The following is a 13,322-nucleotide window of genomic DNA, read 5'->3' as shown; positions in this document are numbered from 1 at the left end:
CAGCCCGAGCTCCTTTTCCCATCTCCCGGTGTTCCAGGGAAGCACCTGGGTTCTTTCCTTGCTTCAGGGAGGCTTCCTTGTCTCTCCCAGTGTTCCAGGGAAGCCACCCGAGCTCCTTTTCCCATCTCCTGCATTCCAGGGAGAAACCCCAACTCCTTTTCCCATCTCTCGGTGTTCCAGGAAAGCAGCTTAGACTCCCCCTCTCCTCTCCCAGTGTTCCAGGGAAGCAGCTCGAGCTCCTTTTCCCCTCTCCTGCATTTCAGGGATGGAGCTTGAACTTCCCACTCTCCTCTCCCATGTTCCAGGAGGAAAACCCGGGCTCCTTTTCCCTCTCCCGGTGTTTCAGGGAAGCAGCTCGAGCTCCTTTTCCCCTCTCCCGCATTCCAGGGAACAGCTTGGACTCCCCACTCTCCTCTCCCATGTTCCAGGGGAAAACCTGGGCTCCTTTTCCCATCTCCTGCATTCCCAGGATGGAGCCCGAGCTCCTTTTCCCAACTCCCGGAATTCCAGGGGGAAAACCTGGGCTTCTTTTCTCATCTTCTGCATTCCAGGGAAGCAGCCCGAGCTCCTTTTCCCCTCTCCTGCACTCCAGAAGGAAAACCTGGGCTCCTTTTCCCCTCCTTCCGTGTTCCAGGGGGAAAACCTGGGCTCTTTTTCCCATCTCCCGCATTCCCGGGATGGAGCCCGAGCTCCTCTTCCCATCTCCCGATGTTCCAGGCTCCCTTTTCCCACCTCTCGGTGTTCCAGGATCCTTTTCCCTTCTCTCCCGCATTCCCTGGAAGCAGCCCGGGCTCCCTTCCCCTCTCCCAGTATTCCAGAGGGGGAATTCCTTTTTCCCGCCGTGAAGGGATTTGGGATGGGATTGAGCTCCGGGAAGAGCCGGGACAGGGATTTGTGCTCAGCAGGGATGAGGCAGCGGGGCCGCTCCTGGATTTTCCAGGGAAAAGCGGCGGATGGAGAATCCCTGGAGCGCTCCGGGAGAGGAATTGGGATGAGCCAGGGAACAGGGAGAGGGAGTGGGATGTGCTGCTCCAGCTTTTCCCGTGGCTCCAGGAACACCAGGAACTCTGGAATGCAGTGGGGACCCGTGGGGTGGCATTCCCTGAATTCCCTGAATTCCCCGAATCCCTGAAATCCCCTGAATTTCCCCGAATCCCCGACTCCCCTGAATTCCCAAATCCCCGAAATCCCTGAATCCCTGAAATGCCCCGAATTCCCAACTCCCCCAACTCCCTGAAATCCCCTGAATTCCCCCAAATCCCTGAAATCCCCCGGATCCTGGAATCCCCAAATCCCCTGAAATCCCCCGGATCCTGGAATTCCCGAAATCCCTGAATCCCCTGAAATCCCCTGAATCCCCAACTCCCCCAACTCCCTGAAATCCCTGAAATCCCCTGAATTCCCCCGAATCCCCGAATTCCCCCGGATCCTGGAATCCCCAAATCCCTGAATCCCCTGAAATCCCCCGGATCCTGGAATCCCCAAATCCCTGAATCCCGTGACTCCCCTGAATCCCCCGAATCCCCCAAATTCCCCCAAATCCCTGAATCCCCCGAATTCTCCCGGATCCCGGAATCCCCCGGATCCCTGAATTTCCTGAAATCCCCCAGATCCCCGAATTCCCTGAATTCCCCTGGCTCCCGGGATCCCCTGGCTCCCCCGAATCCCCGAATCCCCAGATCCCCTCAATCCCCCGGATCCCCGAATTCCCTGAATTCCCCCGGATCCCGGGATCCCCTGAATCCCCCAAATTCCGGGATGCCCCCAATCCCCCGGATCTCCTGAATCCTCTGAATTCCCCAAATCCCCGAATTCCCTGAATTCCCCCAAATCCCTGAATTCCCTGAATTCCCCTGGCTCCCGGAATCCCCCGAATCCCCCAAATCCCCGGATCCCCTGAATCCTCTGGATCTCCCGAATCCCCGGATCCCCTGAATCCCCCAGATCCCCCAATTCCCTGAATTCCTTTGGATCCCTGAATTCCCTGAATCCCCCGAATCCCCTGAATCCCTGAATTCCCTCTGAATTCCCCGGGATCCCGGGATCCCCCGGCACGGTTGGGGGAGCACCGAGCGTCCCTCGGCATCTCCCACTGGCGGGGGCAGCGTGAGAACGGGAATGGGATTGGGAATGGGATTGGGGATGGGAATGGGGATGGGAATGGGGATGGGAATGGGAATGGGAATGGGAATGGGGATGGGGATGGGATTGGGGATGGGGATGGGGATGGGGATGGGAGTGGGAATGGGAATGGGGATGGGGATGGGAATGGGAATGGGAATGAGAACGGGAACGGGAACGGGAATGGGAATGGGAATGGGAATGGAATGGGAATGGGAATGGAGACGGGAATGAGAATGGGAATGGGAACAGGAATGGGAATGGGAATGGGAATGGGGATGGGGATGGGGATGGGAATGGGAATGGGAATGGGATTGGGAGCAGGAATGGGAATGGGAATGGGAATGGGAATGGGAATGGGGATGGGGATGGGGATGGGGATGGGAATGGGAATGGGAATGGGGGATGGCACCGTCTCCGTGGGAGCCCCGCAGCCTGGACAGGGGTGCCAGGCCTGGGGACAGCAGTGGCAGAGGGTGGCAGAAGGTGACAGAGGGTGGCAGAGGGTGACAGGTGGTGGCAGAGGGTGACAGCAGGTGACAGAGGGTGACAGCAGGTGACAGAGGGTGGCAGCAGTGGCAGAAGGTGGCAGAAAGTGCCAGGCCTGGTGGCAGCAGTGGCAGCGGTGGCAGTGGTGGCAGTGGTGACAGAATGTGTCATCTGGTGTCAGCGGGTGGCACTGGTGGCTGCGGGTGACAGTGCCAGGCCTGGTGACAGTGGTGACACAGGTGACACAGGTGACAGTGGTGACACAGGTGACACTGGTGACACAGGTGACACAGGTGACACAGGTGACAGTGCCACGCCGCCGCGCTGGCGCTGGCCGGGCCGGGCGGGGTAACCTGAGCTGCGGGAGCAGAGCGGCCGCTGCTTCTCATGAATTATTGACAGCGCCTGGGGCTCGGTGACACCGGCACAGCTCGGGGACACCGGCACAGCTCGGGGACAGTGCCACCGGCACAGCTCGGGGACACTCAGTGCCACCGGCACAGCTCGGGGACACCGGCACAGCTCAGGGACACTGGGGTGTCTTGGTGACACCAGTGTAGCCACCAGGGTGGCCCTGGTGTGTGGCTTGGGGACCCTGGGGTGGCTCAGTGACACCAGAGTGGTTTGGTGCCACCAGGGTGGCCCTGGCGTGTGGCTTGGGGACACTGGAGTGGCTCAGTGACACTGGGGTGGCTTGGGGACACCAGGCTGGCCCTGGCATGTGGCTTGGTGACACCGGTGTAGCTCGGTGCCACCGGAGCGGTTCGGTGACACGGGGCTGGCCCTGGCATGATCGGTGTAGCTCGGTGACACCAGGGTGGCCCTGGTGTGTGGCTCAGTGACACCGGTGTAGCTCGGTGACACCAGGGTGGCCCTGGTGTGTGGCTCAGTGACACCAGGGTGGCTCGGTGACACTGGGGTGGCTCAGTGACACCGGGGCAGTTTGGTGACACCAAGCTGGCCCTGATGTGTGGCTTGGTGACACTGTGGTGGCTCAGTGCCACTGGGGTGTACCTCGGTGACACCAGGGTGTAGCTCAGTGACACTGGGGAGGTTCAGTGACACTGGAGGGGTTCAGTGACACTGGGGTGGCCCTGGTGTGTGGCTCGGTGACACTGGGGTGACTCAGTGACACCGGGGTGACTCAGTGACACCGGGGAAGTTTGGTGACACCGGGGTGGCCCTGGTGCGTGGCTCGGTGACACCGGTGTAGCTCAGTGACACTGGGGTGTGCCTTGGTGACACTGGGGTGTGGCTCGGTGACACTGGGGTGACTCAGTGACACCGGGGAAGTTTGGTGACACCGGTGTTTGGCTCGGTGACACTGGGGTGTGCCTTGGTGACACTGGGGTGTGGCTCAGTGACACCGGGGTGACACAGTGACACCGGGGCAGTTTGGTGACACCAGGGTGGCTCAGTGACACCGGGGAAGTTTGGTGGCACCAGTGTTTGGCTCGGTGACACCGGGGTGTGGCTTGGTGACACCAGGGTGACTCAGTGACACCGGGGCGGTTTGGTGACACCAGGGTGGCTCGGGGACACCGGGACGGTGTCACCCCAGAGCGCGGCCGGCACAGCCCTGGCTGGATGGGGATGCTGCCTTGGGGGGGCTCTTTCCTAGAAAGTCCCAGAATTCCAGAATTCCAGAATCCCAGAATCCCAGAATCCCAGTCCACAATGCCAGAATTCCAGAATCCCAGAATCCCCAAATCCCAGAATCCGGGATTCCAGAACTCCAGCTTTCAGAATCCCAGAATCCCCAAATCCAAGAATCCCAGAACACCCAAATCCCAGAACCCCAGATTCCAGAATCCCCAAATCCCAAAATCCCAGATCCTGAGAATTCCAGAATCCAGGATTCCAGAACCACAGATTCCAGAACCCCCAAATCCCAGAACACCCAAATCCCAGAACCCCAGATTCCAGAATCCCCAAATCCAAGAATCCCCAAATCCTAGAATCCCAGAATCCAGAATCCCATAACTCCCAAATCCCAAAATCCCAGAATCCAGGATCCCAGGACCCTGAACCCCCAAATCCCAGAACCCCCAAATCCCAGAACCCCCAAATCCCAAAATCCCAGATCCTGAGAATTCCAGAATCCAGGATTCCAGAACCACAGATTCCAGAATCCCCAAACCCCAGAATCCCAAATCCCAGATTCCAGGACCCCAGAACTCCCAAATCCCAGAACCCCAAATCCCAGATTCCAGAATCCCCAAATCCAAGAATCCCCAAATCCTAGAATCCCAGAATCCAGAATCCCATAACTCCCAAATCCCAAAATTCCAGAATCCAGGATCCCAGGACCCCGAACCCCCAAATCCCAGAACCCCCAAATCCCAGATCCTGAGAATTCCAGAATCCAGGATTCCAGAACCACAGATTCCAGAATCCCCAAATCCCAGAACGCAAAATCCCAGATTCCAGGACCCCAGAACTCCCAAATCCCAGAACCCCAAATCCCAGATTCCAGGACCCCAGAACCCCCAAATCCCAGAACCCCAAATCCCAAATCCCAGATTCCAGAATCCCCAAATCCCAGAACCCCAAATCCCAGATTCCAGGACCCCAGAACCCCCAAATCCCAGAACCCCAAATCCCAGATTCCAGAATCCCCAAATCCCAGAATCCCAAATCCCAGATTCCAGGACCCCAGAACCCCCAAATCCCAGAACCCCAAATCCCAGATTCCAGGACCCCAGAATCCTCAAATCCCAGAACGCCAAATCCCAGTTTCCAGAATCCCAGATTCCAGAATCCCAGAATCCTCAAATCCCAGATTCCCAGAATCCTCAAATCCCAGAATCCAGGATCCCAGAACCCCCAAATCCCAGAACCCCAAATCCCAGATTCCAGGACCCCAGAATCCCCAAATCCCAGAACCCCAAATCCCAGATTCCAGGACTCCAGAATCCCCAAACCCAGAACCCCAAATCCCAGATTCCAGGACCCCAGAACCCCCAAATCCCAGAACCCCAAATCCCAGATTCCAGAATCCTCAAATCCCAGAACCCCAAATCCCAGATTCCAGAATCCTCAAATCCCAGAACCCCAAATCCCAGATTCCAGAATCCCAGAATCCTCAAATCCCAGAACCCCAAATCCCAGATTCCAGAATCCCAGAATCCCCAAATCCCAGAACCCCAAATCCCAGATTCCAGGATCCCAGAACCCCCAAATCCCAGAACCCCCAAATCCCAGAATCCCAAATCCCAGATTCCAGGACCCCAGAACCCCCAAATCCCAGAACCCCAAATCCCAGATTCCAGAATCCCAGATTCCAGAATCCCAGAATCCTCAAATCCCAGAATCCAGGATCCCAGAACCCCCAAATCCCAGAACCCCCAATCCCAGATTCCAGGATCTCAGAACCCCCAATCCCAGAATCCAGAATCCCCAAATCCCAGAACCCCAAATCCCAGATTCCAGAATCCCAGAACCCCCAAATCCCAGAACCCCAAATCCCAGATTCCAGGACCCCAGAACCCCCAAATCCCAGAACCCCAAATCCCAGATTCCAGAACCCCAAATCCCAAAATCCCAGAATTTATTTTGGAAAATCCCTCCAAGGCCACCGATCCCAAGCTGCGCCCGCTCCCCACCTTTTCCCCAGCCCCGAGCGCCGCATCCGGGAATTCCCAGGAATTCCCATCCCAAATTCCAGCGGAATTCCCGCTCCAGGATTCTCCCTCCAGCAGAACCAAGATGGGTTCGGATTCGGGGCACGGAAAACCCCAAAAGCTCCGTCTCCCTCCTCCCCGCATCCCTTGGGAAGGGCTGGCATTCCTGACTTTTTTTTTTGGGAATGATTTCAACTTCCAGGCCTGGAATTTCTCTGCTTTTTCTGGAAGCCCTCAGGGGAGTGGGAAGAATGGCCGGAAGCTCCGTTGTTCCCTCCTGGAGGAAACGCTGCCCTTCCCGGCCCCGCCGCCGCGGCCTTGGAATAATTCCCGGCTGGAAAAGGGATTCCAGCATCCCGGGAATCCGAGAGCCGCGTCCTTTCCCTGGTGTTTCCCGATCCTTTGGAGGATCCCGTTGGATCGCGGGGATTTTTCCTGATTTTTCCAGGATGAGTTTGGTTTTCCCAGAAAATCTGGGCTTGGTTTGTTTGGTTTCCCGGGAATTTCCCGCGTTTCCAGAGCCGCTGGAATGGTTTTGTCCCGGTTTTTTGGGGGGTGTTCCCGGAGCTGTGGGATGGATCCATGGGAATCCCACCGAGATCTCCCTGAGCGTTCCCGACATTCCCGAGGTGTCTCCAGCTGGGATCGTGTCACCCTCGGGAGGTGCTGGGGAAAGGAAAACCGGGAAAAAAAATGGGAATTTCTGGGAGAGAGGCTGGAAGATGGAAAAGGCGGGATGGCCGCGTGGGAAAAGGAGGAATTCCAGCCTCCCTGGAGCTGTTCCTGCTCCTGCCGGGATGAGCAAGGTCCCTGTGGATCCATGGACAGCAGGATCCTCGGGAATGGGAGGGTTGGGATGGGAACAGGAGTCCCAGGATCCAAGATCCTTTGGGAATGTCAGGGTTGGGATGGGAACGAGAATCTCGGGATCCAGCCAGGATCCTCGGGAATGTCAGGGTTGGGATGGGAACAAAAATCCCAAAACCCAGGATCCTTTGGAAATGTGAGGGTTGGGATGGGAACAGGAATCCCAAAACCCAGAATCCTTTGGGAATGTCAGGGGTGGGATGGGAACGAGAATCCTATGTGGGATCCAGGATCCTTTGGGAATATCAGGGTTGGGATGGGAATGAGAATTCCAGGATCCTTTGGGAATGTGAATGTGAGGTTTGGGATGGGAACAGGAATCCCAGGATCCAGAATCCTTTGGGAATGTGAGGATTGGGATGGGAACAGGAATCCCAGGATCCAGAATCCTTTGGGAATGTCAGGGTTGGGATGGGAACGAGAATTCCAGAATCCTCAGGAATGTGAGGATTGGGATGGGAACAAGAATCCCAAAACTCAGAATCCTTTGGGAATGTGAGGGTTGGGATGGGAATGAGAATCCCAGGATCCTTTGGGAATGTGAATGTGAGGGTTGGGATGGGAACAGGAATCCCAGGATCCAGGATCCATGGGAATGTGAGGATTGGGATGGGAATGAGAATTCCAGGACTCTTTGGGAATGTGAGGGATGGGATGGGAACAGGAATCCCAGCATCCAGGATCCTTGGGAATGTGAGGATTGGGATGGGAATGAGAATCCCAAAACCCAGGATCCTTTGGGTATGTGAGGGTTGGGATGGGAACAGGAATCCCAGGATCCAAGATCCTTTGGGAATGTGAAGGTTGGGATGGGAACAAGAATCCCAAAACCCAGGATCCTTTGGAAATGTGAGGGTTGGGATGGGAATGAGAATCCCAGGATCCAGGATCCTTGGGAATGTGAGGGTTGGGATGGGAATGAGAATCCTGGGCAGGATCCAGGATCCTTTGGGAATGTGAATGTGAGGACTGGGATGGGAACAAAAATCCTAAAACCCAGGATCCTTTGGAAATATCAGGGTTGGGATGGGAACAAGAATTCCAGAATCCTTGGGAATGTGAGGATTGGGATGGGAGCAGGAATCCCAGGATCCAGAATCCTTTGGGAATGTGAGGATTGGGATGGGAACGAGAATCCCAAAATCCTCAGGAATGTGAGGATTGGGATGGGAACAGGAATCCCAAAACTCAGAATCCTTTGGGAATGTGAGGATTGGGATGGGAACAAGAATCCTGGGATCCAGGATCCTTGGGAATGTGAGGATTGGGATGGGAACAAAAATCCCAAAACCCAGGATCCTTTGGAAATGTGAGGGCTGGGATGGGAATGAGAATCCCAGGATCCAGAATCCTTTGGGAATGTGAGGATTGGGATGGGAATGAGAATCCCAGGATCCTTTGGGAATGTGAGGGATGGGATGGGAATGAGAATCCCGGGCAGGATCCAGGATCCTTTGGGAATGTCAGGGTTGGGATGGGAACAGGAATCCCAGAATCCTCTGGGAATGTGAGGATTGGGATGGGAATGAGAATCCCAGGATCCTCAGGAATGTCAGGGCTGGGATCCAGCCTGGATCCATCCCAGCTCACCTGCATCCCTCATTCCCTGGGCCGAGCTGAATTCCTCGGAGCCGAGAATCAGCTCCGGAATCGCCTCCCTCATTCCCAGGCCTGGAATTCCAGCCGGGCCTCACCGGGGAGCTGAGGACGGGCTGGAAAGACCCGGGATGAGCTGGAAAATCCCTCCCGGAGCCGGGGTGACATCCAGAGCCACCCCGGGGGGCGCCTCAGCCTCCGGAACCTCTGGATCCGGCTGGGAATTGGCTCCTTGGAGCTTCCTGCCAGGCCGGGAAGCGTTTCCTCTCCCTTCGTGCCGGATCCCGTGGGATTTTCCGCTGCTCCTCAGGATATCCCGGCTCTTATCCCACTCCCCTCTCATTTATCCCATCCCGAGGTGGCGATTTTGCCTTTTTCTCCTCATTCCTGCGAGTTTTCCTCGCCCTTCTGCCGCTCTTCCCTCCCGTTTTGGCTTTTCCCAGGATTTGTTGTTTTATGGGAAGTGCCCAAGCTCGGGGTGGGAGGCCCAGAGCTGCTCCCTGTCCTTTCCCGGCTGGAAAATCCAGGATTTTGGGATGTTCCCAGCGGGATGGAGGCGGTGGGGATTGGTTTTCCTCATCCTCACACCAGAGGAGCTCGGGTACCTCCATTCCCTGGATATTCCTGGGAATCTCAAGGCCGATTCCTGTAGGTCCTACACAAATCCCAAAAATGTCCCCACGGAGCCTCTCCGGCGGCAGCTGCGTCCGCTCCAAACCCTCGGGAATTCCGCCAGCGTTTTTCCGACGCTTTTCCAGGTGCAGGAAAGGGGAGACCTTGGGAAACATTCCCAGGATTCGGGCCGGACACCCACGTGGCGCTCCAGGAGTTTTGGGGCACAAAGGGCAGCCTGGGCAAGGCCCTTTTCCCGCTTTTTTCCCGCTTTTTTCCTGCTTTTTTCCCACTTTTTTTCCCCCCTTTTCCCCCCCCTTCCCGGCTCCCGGCAGCTGCGGAGCTCCGAGAATTCCCAAGCCATGCATTTTTAATTCCCGGAGAAGCAGCAGCCATTTCAGCGCTCGCCCGGAGCGGAGCTTTCCCGAGCGGTGCCGGAGGCTCCCTGGATGAGCTGTTCCCATTCCCCGGATGCTCTTCCCGAAATTCCGGGCTGGAGGTGGGAGCTGGCCCTGAGGAGGAAGGAAAAGGGGTGATCCCGAGTGGGGGGGGTTTGGGAATGAGCTGGGAATGAGACCTGGGCATGGCCTGGGAGAGGGGAATGGGAAAGGTGGAGGATCCAGGTGATCCCAACTGGGAAAAGTGCAGGATCCCAGTGATCTGGACTGGGAAAGGAGCAGGATCCCAGTGATCCAGAGTGGGAAAAGCGGAGGATCCCAGTGATCCATGCTGGGAAATGTCCAGGATCCTGGTGATCCATGCTGGGAAAAGTGGAGGATCCCAGTGATCTGGACTGGGAAAAGTGGAGGATCCCAGTGATCTGGAGTGGGAAAAGTGCAGGATCCCAGTGATACATGGTGGGAAAAGTGCAAGATCCCAGTGATCCATGCTGGGAAATGTGCAGGAGGTTCCAACTGATCCAGAGTGGGAAAAGTGCAGGATCCCAGTGATCTGGACTGGGAAAAGCAGAGGATCCCAGTGATCCATGCTGGGAAAAGTGGAGGATCCCAGTGATCTGGAGTGGGAAAAGTGCAGGATCCCAGTGATCCATGGTGGGAAAAGTGGAGGATCCCGGTGATCAGGAGCGGGAAAGTGCAGGATCCCAGTGATCCATGCTGGGAAAAGTGGAGGATCCCAGTGATCTGGAGTGGGAAAAGTGCAGGATCCCAGTGATCCATGCTGGGAAAAGAGCAGGATCCCAGTGATCTGGAGTGGGAAAAGTGCAGGATCCCAGTGATCCATGGTGGGAAAAGTGGAGGATCCTGGTGATCTGGACTGGGAAAAGTGCAGGAGGTTCCAACTGATCTGGAGTGGGAAAAGTGGAGGATCCCATCGATCTGGGTTGGAAAAGTGGAGAATTCCACTGATCCAGGTGGGAAAAGTGCTGGAGGATCCCGGTGATCCGGACTGGGAAAAGTGCAGGATCCCAGTGATCCATGCTGGGAAAAGTGGAGGATCCCAGTGATTTGGACTGGGAAAAGCGGAGGATCCCACTGGAGGATCCCACTGATCCAGGCTGGGAAAGGTGGAGGATCCCAGTGATCCTTGCTGGGAAAAGTGCAGGATCCCAGTGATCTGGACTGGGAAAAGTGCAGGATCTCAGTTTTCCAGAGTGGGAAAAGTGCAGGATCCCAGTGATCTGGAGTGGGAAAAGTGCAGGATCCCACTGATCTGGACTGGGAAAAGTGCAGGATCCCAGTGATCCATGCTGGGAAAAGTGGAGGATCCTGGTGGTCCATGCTGGGAAAAGTGCAGGATCCCAGTGATCTGGAGTGGGAAAAGTGCAGGATCCCAGTGATCCATGGTGGGAAAAGTGCAGGAGGTTCCAACTGATCCAGAGTGGGAAAAGTGCAGGATCCCAGTGATCTGGACTGGGAAAAGTGGAGGATCCCGGTGATCTGGAGTGGGAAAAGTGCAGGATCCCAGTGATCCATGCTGGGAAAAGTGGAGGATCCCAGTGATCTGGAGTGGGAAAAGTGCAGGATCCCGGTGATCCGGACTGGGAAAAGTGCTGGAGGATCCCAGTGATCCATGCTGGAAAAAGCGAAGAATCCCAGTGATTCAGACTGGGAAAAGTGCAGGAGGTTCCAACTGATCCGGACTGGGAAAAGTGCAGGATCCCAGTGGTCCAGACTGGGAAAAGCAGAGGATCCCGGTGATCCATGCTGGGAAATGTGGAGGATCCCAGTGATCTGAACTGGGAAAAGTGCTGGAGGATCCCAGTGTTACGGAGTGGGAAAAGTGCAGGATCCCAGTGATCCATGGTGGGAAAAGTGCAGGAGCTTCCAACTGATCTGGAGTGGGAAAAGTGGAGGATCCCATCGATCTGGGTTGGAAAAGTGGAGAATTCCACTGATCCAGGTGGGAAAAGTGCTGGAGGATCCCGGTGATCCGGACTGGGAAAAGTGCAGGATCCCAGTGATCCATGCTGGGAAAAGTGCAGGATCCCAGTGATTTGGACTGGGAAAAGCGGACGATCCCACTGGAGGATCCCACTGATCCAGGCTGGGAAAGGTGGAGGATCCTGGTGATCCATGCTGGGAAATGTGCAGGATCCCAGTGATCTGGACTGGGAAAGGTGCAGGATCCCAGTGATTCGGACTGGGAAAAGCGGAGGATCCCACTGGAGGATCCCACTGATCCAGGCTGGGAAAGGTGGAGGATCCTTGGGAGAAGGACCAGTTTGTGTGGCAGGAATTCCTGGGATAAGGATGGGTTTGTGTGGTGGGAATTCTCGGGATAAGGATTTGCTCCTGTGTTGGGAATTCTCAGGATAAGGATTTGCTCCTGTTTTGGGAATTCCTGGGATAAGGATTTGCTCCTGTGTTGGGAATTCCTGGGATAAGGATTTGCTCCCATATTGGGAATTCTCAGGATAAGGATTTGCTCCCATGTTGGGAATTCCTGGGATAAGGATTTGCTCCTGTGTTGGGAATTCTCGGGATAAGGATTTGCTCCCATGTTGGGAATTCTTGGGATAAGGATTTGCTCCCGTGTCGGGAATTTTTGGGATAAGGATGAGTTCCCATGGCGGGAATTCTCAGGGCCTGGAATTTTCCTTGTGAATCCAGAGTCGACCTTCCCTGTCCCTGCTGTAACTTTTCTGGGAATTCTCCCATTCCCACCCTCCTGCCATGGCAGGGATGCATTCCCAACATTCGCAACATTCCCAGGAATTCCCCACATTCCCAGGAATTCCCTGACGTGTCCCGCTCTGTCCCCGCAGGTGGATGAGGAGGGAGCGCTGTGAGCCCTGCCCGTGACACATTCCAGGTAAGCTTTTCCCTGGAATCTCCGGGAATGTGGGTTGGGAATGAGGGATCCAGCCGGGAAACTGGTCAAGGAATGGGAATGGGGATGGGGATGGGGAAAACTGGGAAAGGCTGGAAAAGGCTGGAAAAGGCTGGAAAAGGCTGGAAAACTGGGAAAGTCTGGAAGGGCTCAGATCCCTGTGGGAAGGAATGGGAATGGGAAAAGTTGGGAAAGGCTGGGAAAAAAGGGCTGGGAAAGGCTGGAAAACTGGGAAAAACTGGGAAAAACTGGGAAAAACTGGGAAAAACTGGGAAAAACTGGGAAAAACTGGGAAAAACTGACAGGGCTCAAAATGGTCCTGACTCAGGTGTGGAGAGTTGAGGGAATGGGAATGGGAAAGGCTGGAAAAGGCTGGAAAACTGGGAAAGGCTGGAAAAGGCTGGGAAACTGGGAAAGGCTGGAAAAGATTGTCAGGGCTCAGAGCGGTCCCTGCAGGCAGGAACGGGAATGGGAAAAGTTGGAAAAGGCTGGGAAAAACTGGGAAAGGCTGGAAAAGGCTGGGAAAAGCTAGAAAAGGCTGGGAAAGGCTGGGAAAGGCTGGGAAAGGCTGGAAAACTGGGAAAGGCTGGAAAACTGGGAAAGGCTGGAAAGTCTCAGACTGCTCTGTGCAGGCAGGAACGGGAATGGGAAAAGTTGGGAAAGGCTGGGAAAGGCTGGAAAAGATTGTCAGGGCTCAGAGCGGTTCCTGCAGGCAGGAACAGG

The 13,322-nt window shown here is 55.7% G+C and overlaps 1 protein-coding gene across 1 annotated transcript in view; it reads left to right on the top strand.

The window, feature by feature from the left end:
• The window catches only part of LOC131591351 (SH3 and multiple ankyrin repeat domains protein 3-like), a 161,916-nt gene that overhangs the window by 2,903 nt on the left and 145,691 nt on the right, over nucleotides 1-13,322 (top strand). The window contains 1 exon segment of the mRNA XM_058861926.1: nucleotides 12,535-12,581. The gene's annotated coding sequence lies outside the window, so the exon portion shown is untranslated.

This window comes from Poecile atricapillus, chromosome W, assembly GCF_030490865.1.
Source record: "Poecile atricapillus isolate bPoeAtr1 chromosome W, bPoeAtr1.hap1, whole genome shotgun sequence".
NCBI classification, from domain to species: Eukaryota; Metazoa; Chordata; class Aves; order Passeriformes; family Paridae; genus Poecile; species Poecile atricapillus.
The sequence above is the reverse complement of the archived record's forward strand: the minus strand, read 5'-3'. Positions and strand labels throughout refer to the sequence as shown.